This window comes from Pungitius pungitius, unplaced genomic scaffold (genome assembly GCF_949316345.1).
Source record: "Pungitius pungitius unplaced genomic scaffold, fPunPun2.1 scaffold_40, whole genome shotgun sequence".
NCBI classification, from domain to species: Eukaryota; Metazoa; Chordata; class Actinopteri; order Perciformes; family Gasterosteidae; genus Pungitius; species Pungitius pungitius.
In genome coordinates this window covers 42441-61199 of record NW_026909868.1, presented here as the reverse complement: position 1 = coordinate 61199, position 18759 = coordinate 42441, and the positions used below count along the sequence as shown (strand labels likewise).

The 18759-nt window shown below is 43.6% G+C and overlaps 32 non-coding genes across 32 annotated transcripts; all 32 read left to right on the top strand.

Annotated features, from left to right (window-relative positions):
• Window positions 1-217: 217 nt before the first annotated feature.
• LOC134117023 (5S ribosomal RNA) lies at window positions 218-336 on the top strand. Its single transcript, XR_009948586.1, has one exon. It is a non-coding gene; the product is annotated as a 5S ribosomal RNA (ribosomal RNA).
• A 339-nt stretch (window positions 337-675) lies between these two features.
• LOC134117022 (5S ribosomal RNA) lies at window positions 676-794 on the top strand. Its single transcript, XR_009948585.1, has one exon. It is a non-coding gene; the product is annotated as a 5S ribosomal RNA (ribosomal RNA).
• A 396-nt stretch (window positions 795-1190) lies between these two features.
• Window positions 1191-1309, top strand: LOC134117317 (5S ribosomal RNA). Its single transcript, XR_009948881.1, has one exon. It is a non-coding gene; the product is annotated as a 5S ribosomal RNA (ribosomal RNA).
• A 396-nt stretch (window positions 1310-1705) lies between these two features.
• Window positions 1706-1824, top strand: LOC134117257 (5S ribosomal RNA). The gene has a single exon (XR_009948820.1). It is a non-coding gene; the product is annotated as a 5S ribosomal RNA (ribosomal RNA).
• A 397-nt stretch (window positions 1825-2221) lies between these two features.
• LOC134117308 (5S ribosomal RNA) lies at window positions 2222-2340 on the top strand. The gene has a single exon (XR_009948871.1). It is a non-coding gene; the product is annotated as a 5S ribosomal RNA (ribosomal RNA).
• A 339-nt stretch (window positions 2341-2679) lies between these two features.
• Window positions 2680-2798, top strand: LOC134117021 (5S ribosomal RNA). Its single transcript, XR_009948584.1, has one exon. It is a non-coding gene; the product is annotated as a 5S ribosomal RNA (ribosomal RNA).
• A 396-nt stretch (window positions 2799-3194) lies between these two features.
• Window positions 3195-3313, top strand: LOC134117020 (5S ribosomal RNA). Its single transcript, XR_009948583.1, has one exon. It is a non-coding gene; the product is annotated as a 5S ribosomal RNA (ribosomal RNA).
• A 339-nt stretch (window positions 3314-3652) lies between these two features.
• LOC134117019 (5S ribosomal RNA) lies at window positions 3653-3771 on the top strand. The gene has a single exon (XR_009948582.1). It is a non-coding gene; the product is annotated as a 5S ribosomal RNA (ribosomal RNA).
• A 396-nt stretch (window positions 3772-4167) lies between these two features.
• On the top strand, window positions 4168-4286 carry LOC134117018 (5S ribosomal RNA). The gene has a single exon (XR_009948581.1). It is a non-coding gene; the product is annotated as a 5S ribosomal RNA (ribosomal RNA).
• Window positions 4287-4682: 396 nt separating this feature from the next.
• On the top strand, window positions 4683-4801 carry LOC134117316 (5S ribosomal RNA). Its single transcript, XR_009948880.1, has one exon. It is a non-coding gene; the product is annotated as a 5S ribosomal RNA (ribosomal RNA).
• A 397-nt stretch (window positions 4802-5198) lies between these two features.
• LOC134117016 (5S ribosomal RNA) lies at window positions 5199-5317 on the top strand. The gene has a single exon (XR_009948579.1). It is a non-coding gene; the product is annotated as a 5S ribosomal RNA (ribosomal RNA).
• A 339-nt stretch (window positions 5318-5656) lies between these two features.
• LOC134117243 (5S ribosomal RNA) lies at window positions 5657-5775 on the top strand. Its single transcript, XR_009948806.1, has one exon. It is a non-coding gene; the product is annotated as a 5S ribosomal RNA (ribosomal RNA).
• Window positions 5776-6172: 397 nt separating this feature from the next.
• Window positions 6173-6291, top strand: LOC134117015 (5S ribosomal RNA). The gene has a single exon (XR_009948578.1). It is a non-coding gene; the product is annotated as a 5S ribosomal RNA (ribosomal RNA).
• A 339-nt stretch (window positions 6292-6630) lies between these two features.
• Window positions 6631-6749, top strand: LOC134117014 (5S ribosomal RNA). The gene has a single exon (XR_009948577.1). It is a non-coding gene; the product is annotated as a 5S ribosomal RNA (ribosomal RNA).
• A 396-nt stretch (window positions 6750-7145) lies between these two features.
• Window positions 7146-7264, top strand: LOC134117013 (5S ribosomal RNA). The gene has a single exon (XR_009948576.1). It is a non-coding gene; the product is annotated as a 5S ribosomal RNA (ribosomal RNA).
• Window positions 7265-7603: 339 nt separating this feature from the next.
• On the top strand, window positions 7604-7722 carry LOC134117012 (5S ribosomal RNA). Its single transcript, XR_009948575.1, has one exon. It is a non-coding gene; the product is annotated as a 5S ribosomal RNA (ribosomal RNA).
• Window positions 7723-8118: 396 nt separating this feature from the next.
• Window positions 8119-8237, top strand: LOC134117011 (5S ribosomal RNA). Its single transcript, XR_009948574.1, has one exon. It is a non-coding gene; the product is annotated as a 5S ribosomal RNA (ribosomal RNA).
• A 396-nt stretch (window positions 8238-8633) lies between these two features.
• Window positions 8634-8752, top strand: LOC134117314 (5S ribosomal RNA). The gene has a single exon (XR_009948878.1). It is a non-coding gene; the product is annotated as a 5S ribosomal RNA (ribosomal RNA).
• Window positions 8753-9149: 397 nt separating this feature from the next.
• On the top strand, window positions 9150-9268 carry LOC134117010 (5S ribosomal RNA). The gene has a single exon (XR_009948573.1). It is a non-coding gene; the product is annotated as a 5S ribosomal RNA (ribosomal RNA).
• A 339-nt stretch (window positions 9269-9607) lies between these two features.
• LOC134117242 (5S ribosomal RNA) lies at window positions 9608-9726 on the top strand. The gene has a single exon (XR_009948805.1). It is a non-coding gene; the product is annotated as a 5S ribosomal RNA (ribosomal RNA).
• Window positions 9727-10123: 397 nt separating this feature from the next.
• LOC134117009 (5S ribosomal RNA) lies at window positions 10124-10242 on the top strand. Its single transcript, XR_009948572.1, has one exon. It is a non-coding gene; the product is annotated as a 5S ribosomal RNA (ribosomal RNA).
• A 339-nt stretch (window positions 10243-10581) lies between these two features.
• On the top strand, window positions 10582-10700 carry LOC134117008 (5S ribosomal RNA). Its single transcript, XR_009948571.1, has one exon. It is a non-coding gene; the product is annotated as a 5S ribosomal RNA (ribosomal RNA).
• Window positions 10701-11096: 396 nt separating this feature from the next.
• On the top strand, window positions 11097-11215 carry LOC134117007 (5S ribosomal RNA). Its single transcript, XR_009948570.1, has one exon. It is a non-coding gene; the product is annotated as a 5S ribosomal RNA (ribosomal RNA).
• Window positions 11216-11554: 339 nt separating this feature from the next.
• LOC134117005 (5S ribosomal RNA) lies at window positions 11555-11673 on the top strand. Its single transcript, XR_009948568.1, has one exon. It is a non-coding gene; the product is annotated as a 5S ribosomal RNA (ribosomal RNA).
• A 396-nt stretch (window positions 11674-12069) lies between these two features.
• On the top strand, window positions 12070-12188 carry LOC134117004 (5S ribosomal RNA). The gene has a single exon (XR_009948567.1). It is a non-coding gene; the product is annotated as a 5S ribosomal RNA (ribosomal RNA).
• Window positions 12189-12584: 396 nt separating this feature from the next.
• LOC134117313 (5S ribosomal RNA) lies at window positions 12585-12703 on the top strand. Its single transcript, XR_009948877.1, has one exon. It is a non-coding gene; the product is annotated as a 5S ribosomal RNA (ribosomal RNA).
• A 397-nt stretch (window positions 12704-13100) lies between these two features.
• On the top strand, window positions 13101-13219 carry LOC134117003 (5S ribosomal RNA). Its single transcript, XR_009948566.1, has one exon. It is a non-coding gene; the product is annotated as a 5S ribosomal RNA (ribosomal RNA).
• A 339-nt stretch (window positions 13220-13558) lies between these two features.
• On the top strand, window positions 13559-13677 carry LOC134117241 (5S ribosomal RNA). The gene has a single exon (XR_009948804.1). It is a non-coding gene; the product is annotated as a 5S ribosomal RNA (ribosomal RNA).
• A 397-nt stretch (window positions 13678-14074) lies between these two features.
• LOC134117002 (5S ribosomal RNA) lies at window positions 14075-14193 on the top strand. Its single transcript, XR_009948565.1, has one exon. It is a non-coding gene; the product is annotated as a 5S ribosomal RNA (ribosomal RNA).
• Window positions 14194-14532: 339 nt separating this feature from the next.
• LOC134117001 (5S ribosomal RNA) lies at window positions 14533-14651 on the top strand. Its single transcript, XR_009948564.1, has one exon. It is a non-coding gene; the product is annotated as a 5S ribosomal RNA (ribosomal RNA).
• A 396-nt stretch (window positions 14652-15047) lies between these two features.
• On the top strand, window positions 15048-15166 carry LOC134117000 (5S ribosomal RNA). The gene has a single exon (XR_009948563.1). It is a non-coding gene; the product is annotated as a 5S ribosomal RNA (ribosomal RNA).
• A 339-nt stretch (window positions 15167-15505) lies between these two features.
• On the top strand, window positions 15506-15624 carry LOC134117300 (5S ribosomal RNA). Its single transcript, XR_009948863.1, has one exon. It is a non-coding gene; the product is annotated as a 5S ribosomal RNA (ribosomal RNA).
• Window positions 15625-18759: the final 3135 nt, after the last annotated feature.

The following is an 18759-nucleotide window of genomic DNA, read 5'->3' as shown; positions in this document are numbered from 1 at the left end:
AACATTTAACAATTGGCATACTTTTGTTTGTAATTTAGCCGTTGAAATACAGGTGCTAACCCAACATGTTAGAATTGCCAGTGAAGAAAAGTAAAGTTACCTTCAGGTTTTAGGAACCTCTCTTGCCAATCCTAAGAACTGCTTCAATTTTAGAAAAAGAAACTTTTCTGATTATCTTTGACACGTTCTAAAGGATTAGGAAAAAGATATTAAAGCAGCTTACGGCCATACCTCTCTGGTTCCGCCCGATCTCGTCTGATCTCGGAAGCTAAGCAGAGCAGGGCCTGGTTAGTACCTGGATGGAAGACCGCCTGGGAATCCCAGGTGCCGTAAGCTTTTTCACTTCTCTCTCCGAAAGCCGCCCAGCGCCGCAGATTGTACACCTACACAATTGTAAAAAGTATTTCACATTGTAGAAGAGATGCAATAGGAAGAAGATGAAAGGTGGCTTACGTCCATACCATCGTCAGGCCATTTGAGGTGGCGGGGACTGCAATGGCCATCCACCGATTGGCTGGGACTCCTGGGCGGGTCTTCTCTAGTCCATCCAATTTTCGGCATAGGATGTCACAGCCTTCTTTGCATACCCTTATTTAACCCACACAAAGATGCCAACGGCAGGCGTGACATAATTTTTTGACGCATTATAAAGGATTAGGAAAAAGATAAAAAGCAGCTTACGGCCATACCTCTCTGGTTCCGCCCGATCTCGTCTGATCTCGGAAGCTAAGCAGAGCAGGGCCTGGTTAGTACCTGGATGGAAGACCGCCTGGGAATCCCAGGTGCCGTAAGCTTTTTCACTTCTCTCTGAAAGCCGCCGAGCGCCGCAGATTGTACACCTACAAATTACAAAAAGTATATCACATTGTCGAAGAGATGCATGTTTAGTGTTGTTTTAACGTTGGATATATAAGGAACTTAGACAATATCATCAAAATTGATTCCGTTTCATGGTTGCTAAATTAGTGTTGATCAACATTTAACAATTGGCCTACTTTTGTTTGTAATTTAGCCGTTGAAATACAGGTGCTAACCCAACATGTTAGAATTGCCAGTGAAGAAAAGTAAAGTTACCTTCAGGTTTTAGGAACCTCTCTTGCCAATCCTAAGAACTGCTTCAATTTTAGAAAAAGAAACTCTTCTGATTATCTTTGACACGTTTTAAAGGATTAGGAAAAAGATAAAAAGCAGCGTACGGCCATACCTCTCTGGTTCCGCCCGATTTCGTCTGATCTCGGAAGCTAAGCAGAGCAGGGCCTGGTTAGTACCTGGATGGAAGACCGCCTGGGAATCCCAGGTGCCGTAAGCTTTTTCACTTCTCTCTGAAAGCCGCCGAGCGCCGCAGATTGTACACCTACAAATTACAAAAAGTATATCACATTGTCGAAGAGATGCATGTTTAGTGTTGTTTTAACGTTGGATATATAAGGAACTTAGACAATATCATCAAAATTGATTCCGTTTCATGGTTGCTAAATTAGTGTTGATCAACATTTAACAATTGGCCTACTTTTGTTTGTAATTTAGCCGTTGAAATACAGGTGCTAACCCAACATGTTAGAATTGCCAGTGAAGAAAAGTAAAGTTACCTTCAGGTTTTAGGAACCTCTCTTGCCAATCCTAAGAACTGCTTCAATTTTAGAAAAAGAAACTCTTCTGATTATCTTTGACACGTTTTAAAGGATTAGGAAAAAGATAAAAAGCAGCTTACGACCATACCTCTCTGGTTCCGCCCGATCTCATCTGATCTCGGAAGCTAAGCAGAGCAGGGCCTGGTTAGTACCTGGATGGAAGACCGCCTGGGAATCCCAGGTGCCGTAAGCTTTTTCACTTCTCTCTGAAAGCCGCCGAGCGCCGCAGATTGTACACCTACAAATTACAAAAAGTATATCACATTGTCGAAGAGATGCATGTTTAGTGTTGTTTTAACGTTGGATATATAAGGAACTTAGACAATATCATCAAAATTGATTCCGTTTCATGGTTGCTAAATTAGTGTTGATCAACATTTAACAATTGGCATACTTTTGTTTGTAATTTAGCCGTTGAAATACAGGTGCTAACCCAACATGTTAGAATTGCCAGTGAAGAAAAGTAAAGTTACCTTCAGGTTTTAGGAACCTCTCTTGCCAATCCTAAGAACTGCTTCAATTTTAGAAAAAGAAACTTTTCTGATTATCTTTGACACGTTCTAAAGGATTAGGAAAAAGATATTAAAGCAGCTTACGGCCATACCTCTCTGGTTCCGCCCGATCTCGTCTGATCTCGGAAGCTAAGCAGAGCAGCGCCTGGTTAGTACCTGGATGGAAGACCGCCTGGGAATCCCAGGTGCCGTAAGCTTTTTCACTTCTCTCTCCGAAAGCCGCCCAGCGCCGCAGATTGTACACCTACACAATTGTAAAAAGTATTTCACATTGTAGAAGAGATGCAATAGGAAGAAGATGAAAGGTGGCTTACGTCCATACCATCGTCAGGCCATTTGAGGTGGCGGGGACTGCAATGGCCATCCACCGATTGGCTGGGACTCCTGGGCGGGTCTTCTCTAGTCCATCCAATTTTCGGCATAGGATGTCACAGCCTTCTTTGCATACCCTTATTTAACCCACACAAAGATGCCAACGGCAGGCGTGATATAATTTTTTGACGCATTATAAAGGATTAGGAAAAAGATAAAAAGCAGCTTACGGCCATACCTCTCTGGTTCCGCCCGATCTCGTCTGATCTCGGAAGCTAAGCAGAGCAGGGCCTGGTTAGTACCTGGATGGAAGACCGCCTGGGAATCCCAGGTGCCGTAAGCTTTTTCACTTCTCTCTGAAAGCCGCCGAGCGCCGCAGATTGTACACCTACAAATTACAAAAAGTATATCACATTGTCGAAGAGATGCATGTTTAGTGTTGTTTTAACGTTGGATATATAAGGAACTTAGACAATATCATCAAAATTGATTCCGTTTCATGGTTGCTAAATTAGTGTTGATCAACATTTAACAATTGGCCTACTTTTGTTTGTAATTTAGCCGTTGAAATACAGGTGCTAACCCAACATGTTAGAATTGCCAGTGAAGAAAAGTAAAGTTACCTTCAGGTTTTAGGAACCTCTCTTGCCAATCCTAAGAACTGCTTCAATTTTAGAAAAAGAAACTCTTCTGATTATCTTTGACACGTTTTAAAGGATTAGGAAAAAGATAAAAAGCAGCTTACGGCCATACCTCTCTGGTTCCGCCCGATCTCGTCTGATCTCGGAAGCTAAGCAGAGCAGGGCCTGGTTAGTACCTGGATGGAAGACCGCCTGGGAATCCCAGGTGCCGTAAGCTTTTTCACTTCTCTCTCCGAAAGCCGCCCAGCGCCGCAGATTGTACACCTACACAATTGTAAAAAGTATTTCACATTGTAGAAGAGATGCAATAGGAAGAAGATGAAAGGTGGCTTACGTCCATACCATCGTCAGGCCATTTGAGGTGGCGGGGACTGCAATGGCCATCCACCGATTGGCTGGGACTCCTGGGCGGGTCTTCTCTAGTCCATCCAATTTTCGGCATAGGATATCACAGCCTTCTTTGCATACCCTTATTTAACCCACACAAAGATGCCAACGGCAGGCGTGACATAATTTTTTGACGCATTATAAAGGATTAGGAAAAAGATAAAAAGCAGCTTACGGCCATACCTCTCTGGTTCCGCCCGATCTCGTCTGATCTCGGAAGCTAAGCAGAGCAGGGCCTGGTTAGTACCTGGATGGAAGACCGCCTGGGAATCCCAGGTGCCGTAAGCTTTTTCACTTCTCTCTGAAAGCCGCCGAGCGCCGCAGATTGTACACCTACAAATTACAAAAAGTATATCACATTGTCGAAGAGATGCATGTTTAGTGTTGTTTTAACGTTGGATATATAAGGAACTTAGACAATATCATCAAAATTGATTCCGTTTCATGGTTGCTAAATTAGTGTTGATCAACATTTAACAATTGGCCTACTTTTGTTTGTAATTTAGCCGTTGAAATACAGGTGCTAACCCAACATGTTAGAATTGCCAGTGAAGAAAAGTAAAGTTACCTTCAGGTTTTAGGAACCTCTCTTGCCAATCCTAAGAACTGCTTCAATTTTAGAAAAAGAAACTCTTCTGATTATCTTTGACACGTTCTAAAGGATTAGGAAAAAGATAAAAAGCAGCTTACGGCCATACCTCTCTGGTTCCGCCCGATCTCGTCTGATCTCGGAAGCTAAGCAGAGCAGGGCCTGGTTAGTACCTGGATGGAAGACCGCCTGGGAATCCCAGGTGCCGTAAGCTTTTTCACTTCTCTCTGAAAGCCGCCGAGCGCCGCAGATTGTACACCTACAAATTACAAAAAGTATATCACATTGTCGAAGAGATGCATGTTTAGTGTTGTTTTAACGTTGGATATATAAGGAACTTAGACAATATCATCAAAATTGATTCCGTTTCATGGTTGCTAAATTAGTGTTGATCAACATTTAACAATTGGCCTACTTTTGTTTGTAATTTAGCCGTTGAAATACAGGTGCTAACCCAACATGTTAGAATTGCCAGTGAAGAAAAGTAAAGTTACCTTCAGGTTTTAGGAACCTCTCTTGCCAATCCTAAGAACTGCTTCAATTTTAGAAAAAGAAACTCTTCTGATTATCTTTGACACGTTTTAAAGGATTAGGAAAAAGATAAAAAGCAGCGTACGGCCATACCTCTCTGGTTCCGCCCGATTTCGTCTGATCTCGGAAGCTAAGCAGAGCAGGGCCTGGTTAGTACCTGGATGGAAGACCGCCTGGGAATCCCAGGTGCCGTAAGCTTTTTCACTTCTCTCTGAAAGCCGCCGAGCGCCGCAGATTGTACACCTACAAATTACAAAAAGTATATCACATTGTCGAAGAGATGCATGTTTAGTGTTGTTTTAACGTTGGATATATAAGGAACTTAGACAATATCATCAAAATTGATTCCGTTTCATGGTTGCTAAATTAGTGTTGATCAACATTTAACAATTGGCATACTTTTGTTTGTAATTTAGCCGTTGAAATACAGGTGCTAACCCAACATGTTAGAATTGCCAGTGAAGAAAAGTAAAGTTACCTTCAGGTTTTAGGAACCTCTCTTGCCAATCCTAAGAACTGCTTCAATTTTAGAAAAAGAAACTTTTCTGATTATCTTTGACACGTTCTAAAGGATTAGGAAAAAGATATTAAAGCAGCTTACGGCCATACCTCTCTGGTTCCGCCCGATCTCGTCTGATCTCGGAAGCTAAGCAGAGCAGGGCCTGGTTAGTACCTGGATGGAAGACCGCCTGGGAATCCCAGGTGCCGTAAGCTTTTTCACTTCTCTCTCCGAAAGCCGCCCAGCGCCGCAGATTGTACACCTACACAATTGTAAAAAGTATTTCACATTGTAGAAGAGATGCAATAGGAAGAAGATGAAAGGTGGCTTACGTCCATACCATCGTCAGGCCATTTGAGGTGGCGGGGACTGCAATGGCCATCCACCGATTGGCTGGGACTCCTGGGCGGGTCTTCTCTAGTCCATCCAATTTTCGGCATAGGATGTCACAGCCTTCTTTGCATACCCTTATTTAACCCACACAAAGATGCCAACGGCAGGCGTGACATAATTTTTTGACGCATTATAAAGGATTAGGAAAAAGATAAAAAGCAGCTTACGGCCATACCTCTCTGGTTCCGCCCGATCTCGTCTGATCTCGGAAGCTAAGCAGAGCAGGGCCTGGTTAGTACCTGGATGGAAGACCGCCTGGGAATCCCAGGTGCTGTAAGCTTTTTCACTTCTCTCTGAAAGCCGCCGAGCGCCGCAGATTGTACACCTACAAATTACAAAAAGTATATCACATTGTCGAAGAGATGCATGTTTAGTGTTGTTTTAACGTTGGATATATAAGGAACTTAGACAATATCATCAAAATTGATTCCGTTTCATGGTTGCTAAATTAGTGTTGATCAACATTTAACAATTGGCATACTTTTGTTTGTAATTTAGCCGTTGAAATACAGGTGCTAACCCAACATGTTAGAATTGCCAGTGAAGAAAAGTAAAGTTACCTTCAGGTTTTAGGAACCTCTCTTGCCAATCCTAAGAACTGCTTCAATTTTAGAAAAAGAAACTTTTCTGATTATCTTTGACACGTTCTAAAGGATTAGGAAAAAGATATTAAAGCAGCTTACGGCCATACCTCTCTGGTTCCGCCCGATCTCGTCTGATCTCGGAAGCTAAGCAGAGCAGGGCCTGGTTAGTACCTGGATGGAAGACCGCCTGGGAATCCCAGGTGCCGTAAGCTTTTTCACTTCTCTCTCCGAAAGCCGCCCAGCGCCGCAGATTGTACACCTACACAATTGTAAAAAGTATTTCACATTGTAGAAGAGATGCAATAGGAAGAAGATGAAAGGTGGCTTACGTCCATACCATCGTCAGGCCATTTGAGGTGGCGGGGACTGCAATGGCCATCCACCGATTGGCTGGGACTCCTGGGCGGGTCTTCTCTAGTCCATCCAATTTTCGGCATAGGATGTCACAGCCTTCTTTGCATACCCTTATTTAACCCACACAAAGATGCCAACGGCAGGCGTGACATAATTTTTTGACGCATTATAAAGGATTAGGAAAAAGATAAAAAGCAGCTTACGGCCATACCTCTCTGGTTCCGCCCGATCTCGTCTGATCTCGGAAGCTAAGCAGAGCAGGGCCTGGTTAGTACCTGGATGGAAGACCGCCTGGGAATCCCAGGTGCCGTAAGCTTTTTCACTTCTCTCTGAAAGCCGCCGAGCGCCGCAGATTGTACACCTACAAATTACAAAAAGTATATCACATTGTCGAAGAGATGCATGTTTAGTGTTGTTTTAACGTTGGATATATAAGGAACTTAGACAATATCATCAAAATTGATTCCGTTTCATGGTTGCTAAATTAGTGTTGATCAACATTTAACAATTGGCCTACTTTTGTTTGTAATTTAGCCGTTGAAATACAGGTGCTAACCCAACATGTTAGAATTGCCAGTGAAGAAAAGTAAAGTTACCTTCAGGTTTTAGGAACCTCTCTTGCCAATCCTAAGAACTGCTTCAATTTTAGAAAAAGAAACTCTTCTGATTATCTTTGACACGTTCTAAAGGATTAGGAAAAAGATAAAAAGCAGCTTACGGCCATACCTCTCTGGTTCCGCCCGATCTCGTCTGATCTCGGAAGCTAAGCAGAGCAGGGCCTGGTTAGTACCTGGATGGAAGACCGCCTGGGAATCCCAGGTGCCGTAAGCTTTTTCACTTCTCTCTCCGAAAGCCGCCCAGCGCCGCAGATTCTACACCTACACAATTGTAAAAAGTATTTCACATTGTAGAAGAGATGCAATAGGAAGAAGATGAAAGGTGGCTTACGTCCATACCATCGTCAGGCCATTTGAGGTGGCGGGGACTGCAATGGCCATCCACCGATTGGCTGGGACTCCTGGGCGGGTCTTCTCTAGTCCATCCAATTTTCGGCATAGGATATCACAGCCTTCTTTGCATACCCTTATTTAACCCACACAAAGATGCCAACGGCAGGCGTGACATAATTTTTTGACGCATTATAAAGGATTAGGAAAAAGATAAAAAGCAGCTTACGGCCATACCTCTCTGGTTCCGCCCGATCTCGTCTGATCTCGGAAGCTAAGCAGAGCAGGGCCTGGTTAGTACCTGGATGGAAGACCGCCTGGGAATCCCAGGTGCCGTAAGCTTTTTCACTTCTCTCTGAAAGCCGCCGAGCGCCGCAGATTGTACACCTACAAATTACAAAAAGTATATCACATTGTCGAAGAGATGCATGTTTAGTGTTGTTTTAACGTTGGATATATAAGGAACTTAGACAATATCATCAAAATTGATTCCGTTTCATGGTTGCTAAATTAGTGTTGATCAACATTTAACAATTGGCCTACTTTTGTTTGTAATTTAGCCGTTGAAATACAGGTGCTAACCCAACATGTTAGAATTGCCAGTGAAGAAAAGTAAAGTTACCTTCAGGTTTTAGGAACCTCTCTTGCCAATCCTAAGAACTGCTTCAATTTTAGAAAAAGAAACTCTTCTGATTATCTTTGACACGTTCTAAAGGATTAGGAAAAAGATAAAAAGCAGCTTACGGCCATACCTCTCTGGTTCCGCCCGATCTCGTCTGATCTCGGAAGCTAAGCAGAGCAGGGCCTGGTTAGTACCTGGATGGAAGACCGCCTGGGAATCCCAGGTGCCGTAAGCTTTTTCACTTCTCTCTGAAAGCCGCCGAGCGCCGCAGATTGTACACCTACAAATTACAAAAAGTATATCACATTGTCGAAGAGATGCATGTTTAGTGTTGTTTTAACGTTGGATATATAAGGAACTTAGACAATATCATCAAAATTGATTCCGTTTCATGGTTGCTAAATTAGTGTTGATCAACATTTAACAATTGGCATACTTTTGTTTGTAATTTAGCCGTTGAAATACAGGTGCTAACCCAACATGTTAGAATTGCCAGTGAAGAAAAGTAAAGTTACCTTCAGGTTTTAGGAACCTCTCTTGCCAATCCTAAGAACTGCTTCAATTTTAGAAAAAGAAACTCTTCTGATTATCTTTGACACGTTTTAAAGGATTAGGAAAAAGATAAAAAGCAGCGTACGGCCATACCTCTCTGGTTCCGCCCGATTTCGTCTGATCTCGGAAGCTAAGCAGAGCAGGGCCTGGTTAGTACCTGGATGGAAGACCGCCTGGGAATCCCAGGTGCCGTAAGCTTTTTCACTTCTCTCTGAAAGCCGCCGAGCGCCGCAGATTGTACACCTACAAATTACAAAAAGTATATCACATTGTCGAAGAGATGCATGTTTAGTGTTGTTTTAACGTTGGATATATAAGGAACTTAGACAATATCATCAAAATTGATTCCGTTTCATGGTTGCTAAATTAGTGTTGATCAACATTTAACAATTGGCATACTTTTGTTTGTAATTTAGCCGTTGAAATACAGGTGCTAACCCAACATGTTAGAATTGCCAGTGAAGAAAAGTAAAGTTACCTTCAGGTTTTAGGAACCTCTCTTGCCAATCCTAAGAACTGCTTCAATTTTAGAAAAAGAAACTTTTCTGATTATCTTTGACACGTTCTAAAGGATTAGGAAAAAGATATTAAAGCAGCTTACGGCCATACCTCTCTGGTTCCGCCCGATCTCGTCTGATCTCGGAAGCTAAGCAGAGCAGGGCCTGGTTAGTACCTGGATGGAAGACCGCCTGGGAATCCCAGGTGCCGTAAGCTTTTTCACTTCTCTCTCCGAAAGCCGCCCAGCGCCGCAGATTGTACACCTACACAATTGTAAAAAGTATTTCACATTGTAGAAGAGATGCAATAGGAAGAAGATGAAAGGTGGCTTACGTCCATACCATCGTCAGGCCATTTGAGGTGGCGGGGACTGCAATGGCCATCCACCGATTGGCTGGGACTCCTGGGCGGGTCTTCTCTAGTCCATCCAATTTTCGGCATAGGATGTCACAGCCTTCTTTGCATACCCTTATTTAACCCACACAAAGATGCCAACGGCAGGCGTGACATAATTTTTTGACGCATTATAAAGGATTAGGAAAAAGATAAAAAGCAGCTTACGGCCATACCTCTCTGGTTCCGCCCGATCTCGTCTGATCTCGGAAGCTAAGCAGAGCAGGGCCTGGTTAGTACCTGGATGGAAGACCGCCTGGGAATCCCAGGTGCTGTAAGCTTTTTCACTTCTCTCTGAAAGCCGCCGAGCGCCGCAGATTGTACACCTACAAATTACAAAAAGTATATCACATTGTCGAAGAGATGCATGTTTAGTGTTGTTTTAACGTTGGATATATAAGGAACTTAGACAATATCATCAAAATTGATTCCGTTTCATGGTTGCTAAATTAGTGTTGATCAACATTTAACAATTGGCATACTTTTGTTTGTAATTTAGCCGTTGAAATACAGGTGCTAACCCAACATGTTAGAATTGCCAGTGAAGAAAAGTAAAGTTACCTTCAGGTTTTAGGAACCTCTCTTGCCAATCCTAAGAACTGCTTCAATTTTAGAAAAAGAAACTTTTCTGATTATCTTTGACACGTTCTAAAGGATTAGGAAAAAGATATTAAAGCAGCTTACGGCCATACCTCTCTGGTTCCGCCCGATCTCGTCTGATCTCGGAAGCTAAGCAGAGCAGGGCCTGGTTAGTACCTGGATGGAAGACCGCCTGGGAATCCCAGGTGCCGTAAGCTTTTTCACTTCTCTCTCCGAAAGCCGCCCAGCGCCGCAGATTGTACACCTACACAATTGTAAAAAGTATTTCACATTGTAGAAGAGATGCAATAGGAAGAAGATGAAAGGTGGCTTACGTCCATACCATCGTCAGGCCATTTGAGGTGGCGGGGACTGCAATGGCCATCCACCGATTGGCTGGGACTCCTGGGCGGGTCTTCTCTAGTCCATCCAATTTTCGGCATAGGATGTCACAGCCTTCTTTGCATACCCTTATTTAACCCACACAAAGATGCCAACGGCAGGCGTGACATAATTTTTTGACGCATTATAAAGGATTAGGAAAAAGATAAAAAGCAGCTTACGGCCATACCTCTCTGGTTCCGCCCGATCTCGTCTGATCTCGGAAGCTAAGCAGAGCAGGGCCTGGTTAGTACCTGGATGGAAGACCGCCTGGGAATCCCAGGTGCCGTAAGCTTTTTCACTTCTCTCTGAAAGCCGCCGAGCGCCGCAGATTGTACACCTACAAATTACAAAAAGTATATCACATTGTCGAAGAGATGCATGTTTAGTGTTGTTTTAACGTTGGATATATAAGGAACTTAGACAATATCATCAAAATTGATTCCGTTTCATGGTTGCTAAATTAGTGTTGATCAACATTTAACAATTGGCCTACTTTTGTTTGTAATTTAGCCGTTGAAATACAGGTGCTAACCCAACATGTTAGAATTGCCAGTGAAGAAAAGTAAAGTTACCTTCAGGTTTTAGGAACCTCTCTTGCCAATCCTAAGAACTGCTTCAATTTTAGAAAAAGAAACTCTTCTGATTATCTTTGACACGTTCTAAAGGATTAGGAAAAAGATAAAAAGCAGCTTACGGCCATACCTCTCTGGTTCCGCCCGATCTCGTCTGATCTCGGAAGCTAAGCAGAGCAGGGCCTGGTTAGTACCTGGATGGAAGACCGCCTGGGAATCCCAGGTGCCGTAAGCTTTTTCACTTCTCTCTCCGAAAGCCGCCCAGCGCCGCAGATTCTACACCTACACAATTGTAAAAAGTATTTCACATTGTAGAAGAGATGCAATAGGAAGAAGATGAAAGGTGGCTTACGTCCATACCATCGTCAGGCCATTTGAGGTGGCGGGGACTGCAATGGCCATCCACCGATTGGCTGGGACTCCTGGGCGGGTCTTCTCTAGTCCATCCAATTTTCGGCATAGGATATCACAGCCTTCTTTGCATACCCTTATTTAACCCACACAAAGATGCCAACGGCAGGCGTGACATAATTTTTTGACGCATTATAAAGGATTAGGAAAAAGATAAAAAGCAGCTTACGGCCATACCTCTCTGGTTCCGCCCGATCTCGTCTGATCTCGGAAGCTAAGCAGAGCAGGGCCTGGTTAGTACCTGGATGGAAGACCGCCTGGGAATCCCAGGTGCCGTAAGCTTTTTCACTTCTCTCTGAAAGCCGCCGAGCGCCGCAGATTGTACACCTACAAATTACAAAAAGTATATCACATTGTCGAAGAGATGCATGTTTAGTGTTGTTTTAACGTTGGATATATAAGGAACTTAGACAATATCATCAAAATTGATTCCGTTTCATGGTTGCTAAATTAGTGTTGATCAACATTTAACAATTGGCCTACTTTTGTTTGTAATTTAGCCGTTGAAATACAGGTGCTAACCCAACATGTTAGAATTGCCAGTGAAGAAAAGTAAAGTTACCTTCAGGTTTTAGGAACCTCTCTTGCCAATCCTAAGAACTGCTTCAATTTTAGAAAAAGAAACTCTTCTGATTATCTTTGACACGTTCTAAAGGATTAGGAAAAAGATAAAAAGCAGCTTACGGCCATACCTCTCTGGTTCCGCCCGATCTCGTCTGATCTCGGAAGCTAAGCAGAGCAGGGCCTGGTTAGTACCTGGATGGAAGACCGCCTGGGAATCCCAGGTGCCGTAAGCTTTTTCACTTCTCTCTGAAAGCCGCCGAGCGCCGCAGATTGTACACCTACAAATTACAAAAAGTATATCACATTGTCGAAGAGATGCATGTTTAGTGTTGTTTTAACGTTGGATATATAAGGAACTTAGACAATATCATCAAAATTGATTCCGTTTCATGGTTGCTAAATTAGTGTTGATCAACATTTAACAATTGGCCTACTTTTGTTTGTAATTTAGCCGTTGAAATACAGGTGCTAACCCAACATGTTAGAATTGCCAGTGAAGAAAAGTAAAGTTACCTTCAGGTTTTAGGAACCTCTCTTGCCAATCCTAAGAACTGCTTCAATTTTAGAAAAAGAAACTCTTCTGATTATCTTTGACACGTTTTAAAGGATTAGGAAAAAGATAAAAAGCAGCGTACGGCCATACCTCTCTGGTTCCGCCCGATTTCGTCTGATCTCGGAAGCTAAGCAGAGCAGGGCCTGGTTAGTACCTGGATGGAAGACCGCCTGGGAATCCCAGGTGCCGTAAGCTTTTTCACTTCTCTCTGAAAGCCGCCGAGCGCCGCAGATTGTACACCTACAAATTACAAAAAGTATATCACATTGTCGAAGAGATGCATGTTTAGTGTTGTTTTAACGTTGGATATATAAGGAACTTAGACAATATCATCAAAATTGATTCCGTTTCATGGTTGCTAAATTAGTGTTGATCAACATTTAACAATTGGCATACTTTTGTTTGTAATTTAGCCGTTGAAATACAGGTGCTAACCCAACATGTTAGAATTGCCAGTGAAGAAAAGTAAAGTTACCTTCAGGTTTTAGGAACCTCTCTTGCCAATCCTAAGAACTGCTTCAATTTTAGAAAAAGAAACTTTTCTGATTATCTTTGACACGTTCTAAAGGATTAGGAAAAAGATATTAAAGCAGCTTACGGCCATACCTCTCTGGTTCCGCCCGATCTCGTCTGATCTCGGAAGCTAAGCAGAGCAGGGCCTGGTTAGTACCTGGATGGAAGACCGCCTGGGAATCCCAGGTGCCGTAAGCTTTTTCACTTCTCTCTCCGAAAGCCGCCCAGCGCCGCAGATTGTACACCTACACAATTGTAAAAAGTATTTCACATTGTAGAAGAGATGCAATAGGAAGAAGATGAAAGGTGGCTTACGTCCATACCATCGTCAGGCCATTTGAGGTGGCGGGGACTGCAATGGCCATCCACCGATTGGCTGGGACTCCTGGGCGGGTCTTCTCTAGTCCATCCAATTTTCGGCATAGGATGTCACAGCCTTCTTTGCATACCCTTATTTAACCCACACAAAGATGCCAACGGCAGGCGTGACATAATTTTTTGACGCATTATAAAGGATTAGGAAAAAGATAAAAAGCAGCTTACGGCCATACCTCTCTGGTTCCGCCCGATCTCGTCTGATCTCGGAAGCTAAGCAGAGCAGGGCCTGGTTAGTACCTGGATGGAAGACCGCCTGGGAATCCCAGGTGCTGTAAGCTTTTTCACTTCTCTCTGAAAGCCGCCGAGCGCCGCAGATTGTACACCTACAAATTACAAAAAGTATATCACATTGTCGAAGAGATGCATGTTTAGTGTTGTTTTAACGTTGGATATATAAGGAACTTAGACAATATCATCAAAATTGATTCCGTTTCATGGTTGCTAAATTAGTGTTGATCAACATTTAACAATTGGCATACTTTTGTTTGTAATTTAGCCGTTGAAATACAGGTGCTAACCCAACATGTTAGAATTGCCAGTGAAGAAAAGTAAAGTTACCTTCAGGTTTTAGGAACCTCTCTTGCCAATCCTAAGAACTGCTTCAATTTTAGAAAAAGAAACTTTTCTGATTATCTTTGACACGTTCTAAAGGATTAGGAAAAAGATATTAAAGCAGCTTACGGCCATACCTCTCTGGTTCCGCCCGATCTCGTCTGATCTCGGAAGCTAAGCAGAGCAGGGCCTGGTTAGTACCTGGATGGAAGACCGCCTGGGAATCCCAGGTGCCGTAAGCTTTTTCACTTCTCTCTCCGAAAGCCGCCCAGCGCCGCAGATTGTACACCTACACAATTGTAAAAAGTATTTCACATTGTAGAAGAGATGCAATAGGAAGAAGATGAAAGGTGGCTTACGTCCATACCATCGTCAGGCCATTTGAGGTGGCGGGGACTGCAATGGCCATCCACCGATTGGCTGGGACTCCTGGGCGGGTCTTCTCTAGTCCATCCAATTTTCGGCATAGGATGTCACAGCCTTCTTTGCATACCCTTATTTAACCCACACAAAGATGCCAACGGCAGGCGTGACATAATTTTTTGACGCATTATAAAGGATTAGGAAAAAGATAAAAAGCAGCTTACGGCCATACCTCTCTGGTTCCGCCCGATCTCGTCTGATCTCGGAAGCTAAGCAGAGCAGGGCCTGGTTAGTACCTGGATGGAAGACCGCCTGGGAATCCCAGGTGCCGTAAGCTTTTTCACTTCTCTCTGAAAGCCGCCGAGCGCCGCAGATTGTACACCTACAAATTACAAAAAGTATATCACATTGTCGAAGAGATGCATGTTTAGTGTTGTTTTAACGTTGGATATATAAGGAACTTAGACAATATCATCAAAATTGATTCCGTTTCATGGTTGCTAAATTAGTGTTGATCAACATTTAACAATTGGCCTACTTTTGTTTGTAATTTAGCCGTTGAAATACAGGTGCTAACCCAACATGTTAGAATTGCCAGTGAAGAAAAGTAAAGTTACCTTCAGGTTTTAGGAACCTCTCTTGCCAATCCTAAGAACTGCTTCAATTTTAGAAAAAGAAACTCTTCTGATTATCTTTGACACGTTCTAAAGGATTAGGAAAAAGATAAAAAGCAGCTTACGGCCATACCTCTCTGGTTCCGCCCGATCTCGTCTGATCTCGGAAGCTAAGCAGAGCAGGGCCTGGTTAGTACCTGGATGGAAGACCGCCTGGGAATCCCAGGTGCCGTAAGCTTTTTCACTTCTCTCTCCGAAAGCCGCCCAGCGCCGCAGATTCTACACCTACACAATTGTAAAAAGTATTTCACATTGTAGAAGAGATGCAATAGGAAGAAGATGAAAGGTGGCTTACGTCCATACCATCGTCAGGCCATTTGAGGTGGCGGGGACTGCAATGGCCATCCACCGATTGGCTGGGACTCCTGGGCGGGTCTTCTCTAGTCCATCCAATTTTCGGCATAGGATATCACAGCCTTCTTTGCATACCCTTATTTAACCCACACAAAGATGCCAACGGCAGGCGTGACATAATTTTTTGACGCATTATAAAGGATTAGGAAAAAGATAAAAAGCAGCTTACGGCCATACCTCTCTGGTTCCGCCCGATCTCGTCTAATCTCGGAAGCTAAGCAGAGCAGGGCCTGGTTAGTACCTGGATGGAAGACCGCCTGGGAATCCCAGGTGCCGTAAGCTTTTTCACTTCTCTCTGAAAGCCGCCGAGCGCCGCAGATTGTACACCTACAAATTACAAAAAGTATATCACATTGTCGAAGAGATGCATGTTTAGTGTTGTTTTAACGTTGGATATATAAGGAACTTAGACAATATCATCAAAATTGATTCCGTTTCATGGTTGCTAAATTAGTGTTGATCAACATTTAACAATTGGCCTACTTTTGTTTGTAATTTAGCCGTTGAAATACAGGTGCTAACCCAACATGTTAGAATTGCCAGTGAAGAAAAGTAAAGTTACCTTCAGGTTTTAGGAACCTCTCTTGCCAATCCTAAGAACTGCTTCAATTTTAGAAAAAGAAACTCTTCTGATTATCTTTGACACGTTCTAAAGGATTAGGAAAAAGATAAAAAGCAGCTTACGGCCATACCTCTCTGGTTCCGCCCGATCTCGTCTGATCACGACCGAAGGCTCCGCCCATTGCCGGTAGCAGGAAGTGCCAGTAGACCAGATTTGTTTGCCACACGGCTCCTTGTAGGGGCTCTCTTTTTCACCTCTGTTTGGGCTTATATTTGGATGCTTTAAGCGTTTTTTGTTGTCCTTTGAGACGTTTAGTACCCCCAGCAGTACTGTACTGCCTGGGGGGAAACTCCTTTTTTAGATATCCCCCACTTTGGTAGAAAGGGGCGTTTTTCGTCTATTTTTATTTTATTAAATATGGCAGACCAGCCGACCAAACCAGCACAGACCAAGATAACGGAGGACGACAAAAGAAGGTTTATGGCAAGCGTAAACGAGAGCGAGGAGAGAAATACCAGAGAGGAAGAAAGGAAAAGAAACCAGAGCTTGACGGTGAGAGTGGAGATGGAGGGGGAGGATACCATACCAATAATGGAAATGATGAGCTGCATCCGTGGGCTGTGCGGAGGTCTTATGGCCTGCCGGGTGTTAGGCCCCAACAAATATGAGGCTACCATGAGCCACCCGAAGGGAAAAGAGAGACTCATGGAAGGTTTTAAAATTAATGGCGCCACTGCTCACGTCAGTGAAATTACCAACGATGAGCTGGTAGTATCGTTCCTAAATCTGCCATATTACATTGAGGACTCGGAGATCATAGCCAAACTGCTAACATGGGGAGTTTCGGCGGTGTCCCCGATCAAAAGAAGAATGTGGCCGGGCACCAAGGTGGCCGATGGGACAAGGTTTGTGAGAGTGAAGTTCAACCAACATATTCAGTCACTTCCATACTCCACAAAATTTAACACGGCGTTGGGAGCAGAGTACTTCAGAGTCATTCATGACAAACAAGTTCGAGTATGCAGAATGTGCATGCAGCCGGGACACATCCTCAGAGACTGCCCAGAATTCATGTGCCACCAGTGTGGTGTGCAGGGCCACTACGCAAGAGAGTGTGTACAAAAGAGACAGACAAGGTGTGCCCTATGTAAAAATGAAGTAGAAAGATGCATATGTAACGTGAGTGAAGAGGAGATGAGTCAAGCTGGGTCAAGCGAATCGGATCTGGAGAGGAAGGGAGAGCAAGGGGGTGAGGAGCACGGTGACAGCAGCACGGTGGTGATCCAGGAGAGCAGCGCGGTGGGGCCAGTGGAGGAGGACCGGCACCAGACCACCGCAACCAGTGGGCCGAAGACGGTCGAGGGACCAGAGGAGATAGGAGAGCCGGGCGGTGAACCGGGAAAAGATGCAGTGGATGAGGTGCAGGTGGGAGAAACGGAGACGGAGCCGGCACAGGCAGTCCAGCCGGTACAGCAGAAGCTGAGGAGATCGGCCAGGCAGGTGGAGGTAGAGTCCTCCCTGGACGTGGAGGAGGGGCGAGAAGGCGAGCCGGGGCCGCAGACAATGCAGTTGTCGGAGCCATCTGAAGAATCGGACATGGACTTTACAAATGAAGCAAAAGAGGTGAGGAAAAGACACAACGTTTGGTCGACGAAAGCGAAGAAGAAGATGACAAAGAAGAAATAGGAATTTAATGCAACTGCTCTTTATAATGATTTCCCTGTCCCTGACCCTGGCGTCACAAAATATAAACAGCTGTAGGAATACCCAGAAAATGAATGAGGTACTAATGCAGAACAGTTATGTGGATGTTGTTTGCCTACAAGAAACAAACTGGGACACAAACTGGGTAGATACATGTGCAAAGCAATGGAAAGGGACGGTCTTCTCAAGTGAGGGGACCGCAAGGTCATGTGGGGTGGCCATTTTGATCGGCCCAGAAAACATCAGTGGGTATAGGGAAATTTTTAAAGATAGTGAAGGCAGATGCATTATAATAGAGGTGATTTATAAGGGAGAACCAATCAGAATAATTAATATATACGCCCCAAATATTGGCGAGGAGAGGAATACTTTCTTCCAGAAACTAGAAAAATGGATAACTGTGGAAACGATAATCATGGGAGACTTTAACGTCGCCCTAACTAACAATGACGTATCAATTAATAATAAATATAACAGCGACATGAGTAGGAGAACCTTAAAAAATATAATCACAGGAAACAATATGATAGATGCATGGAGGGTTTTCAACCCTAGGAGTAGAGGGTTTTCGAGGCGGCAAGTGGTCATGGGCAAATTAAAACAGTCTAGGATAGATCTGGCGCTGGTCGCCTCGGGGAGAGTTAAACATATAGTAGATATTAAATATAAGTTTAATATATTGAGTGATCACGCTCAACTTAATATGACACTTGGGGACAAAATGGAGAGGGGAAGGGGATTATGGTGTCTAAACAATAGCATCCTACGGGACGATAAGTACAAACAAAGAATAGAGACAGAGTTAAACAATATAGCTACGGATATTAAATATGTAGAAGAAAAGACAAATTATTGGGAGGACGCTAAACTTAGGATTAAAAAAATAAGCATAAATTATTGTAAAAAAAAAAGATGGGAAGAAAGGATTGAAGAAAGAATGTTAAACAACTTGTTAAGGATAGAAATAGAACAGGCAGAAACCGATGAAACTCATACCAGCGAGAAATATGAACTCTACAAAGCTAAATTGGACGAGATGGAAGCAAAAAGATGTAAGGGGGCAGCCATTAGGAGTAGGGCACAGCATCTATTAGAAGGAGAAAAGAGCACAGCGTTCTTTTTAGGATTGGAGAAAACAGCCCAAGAAAGAC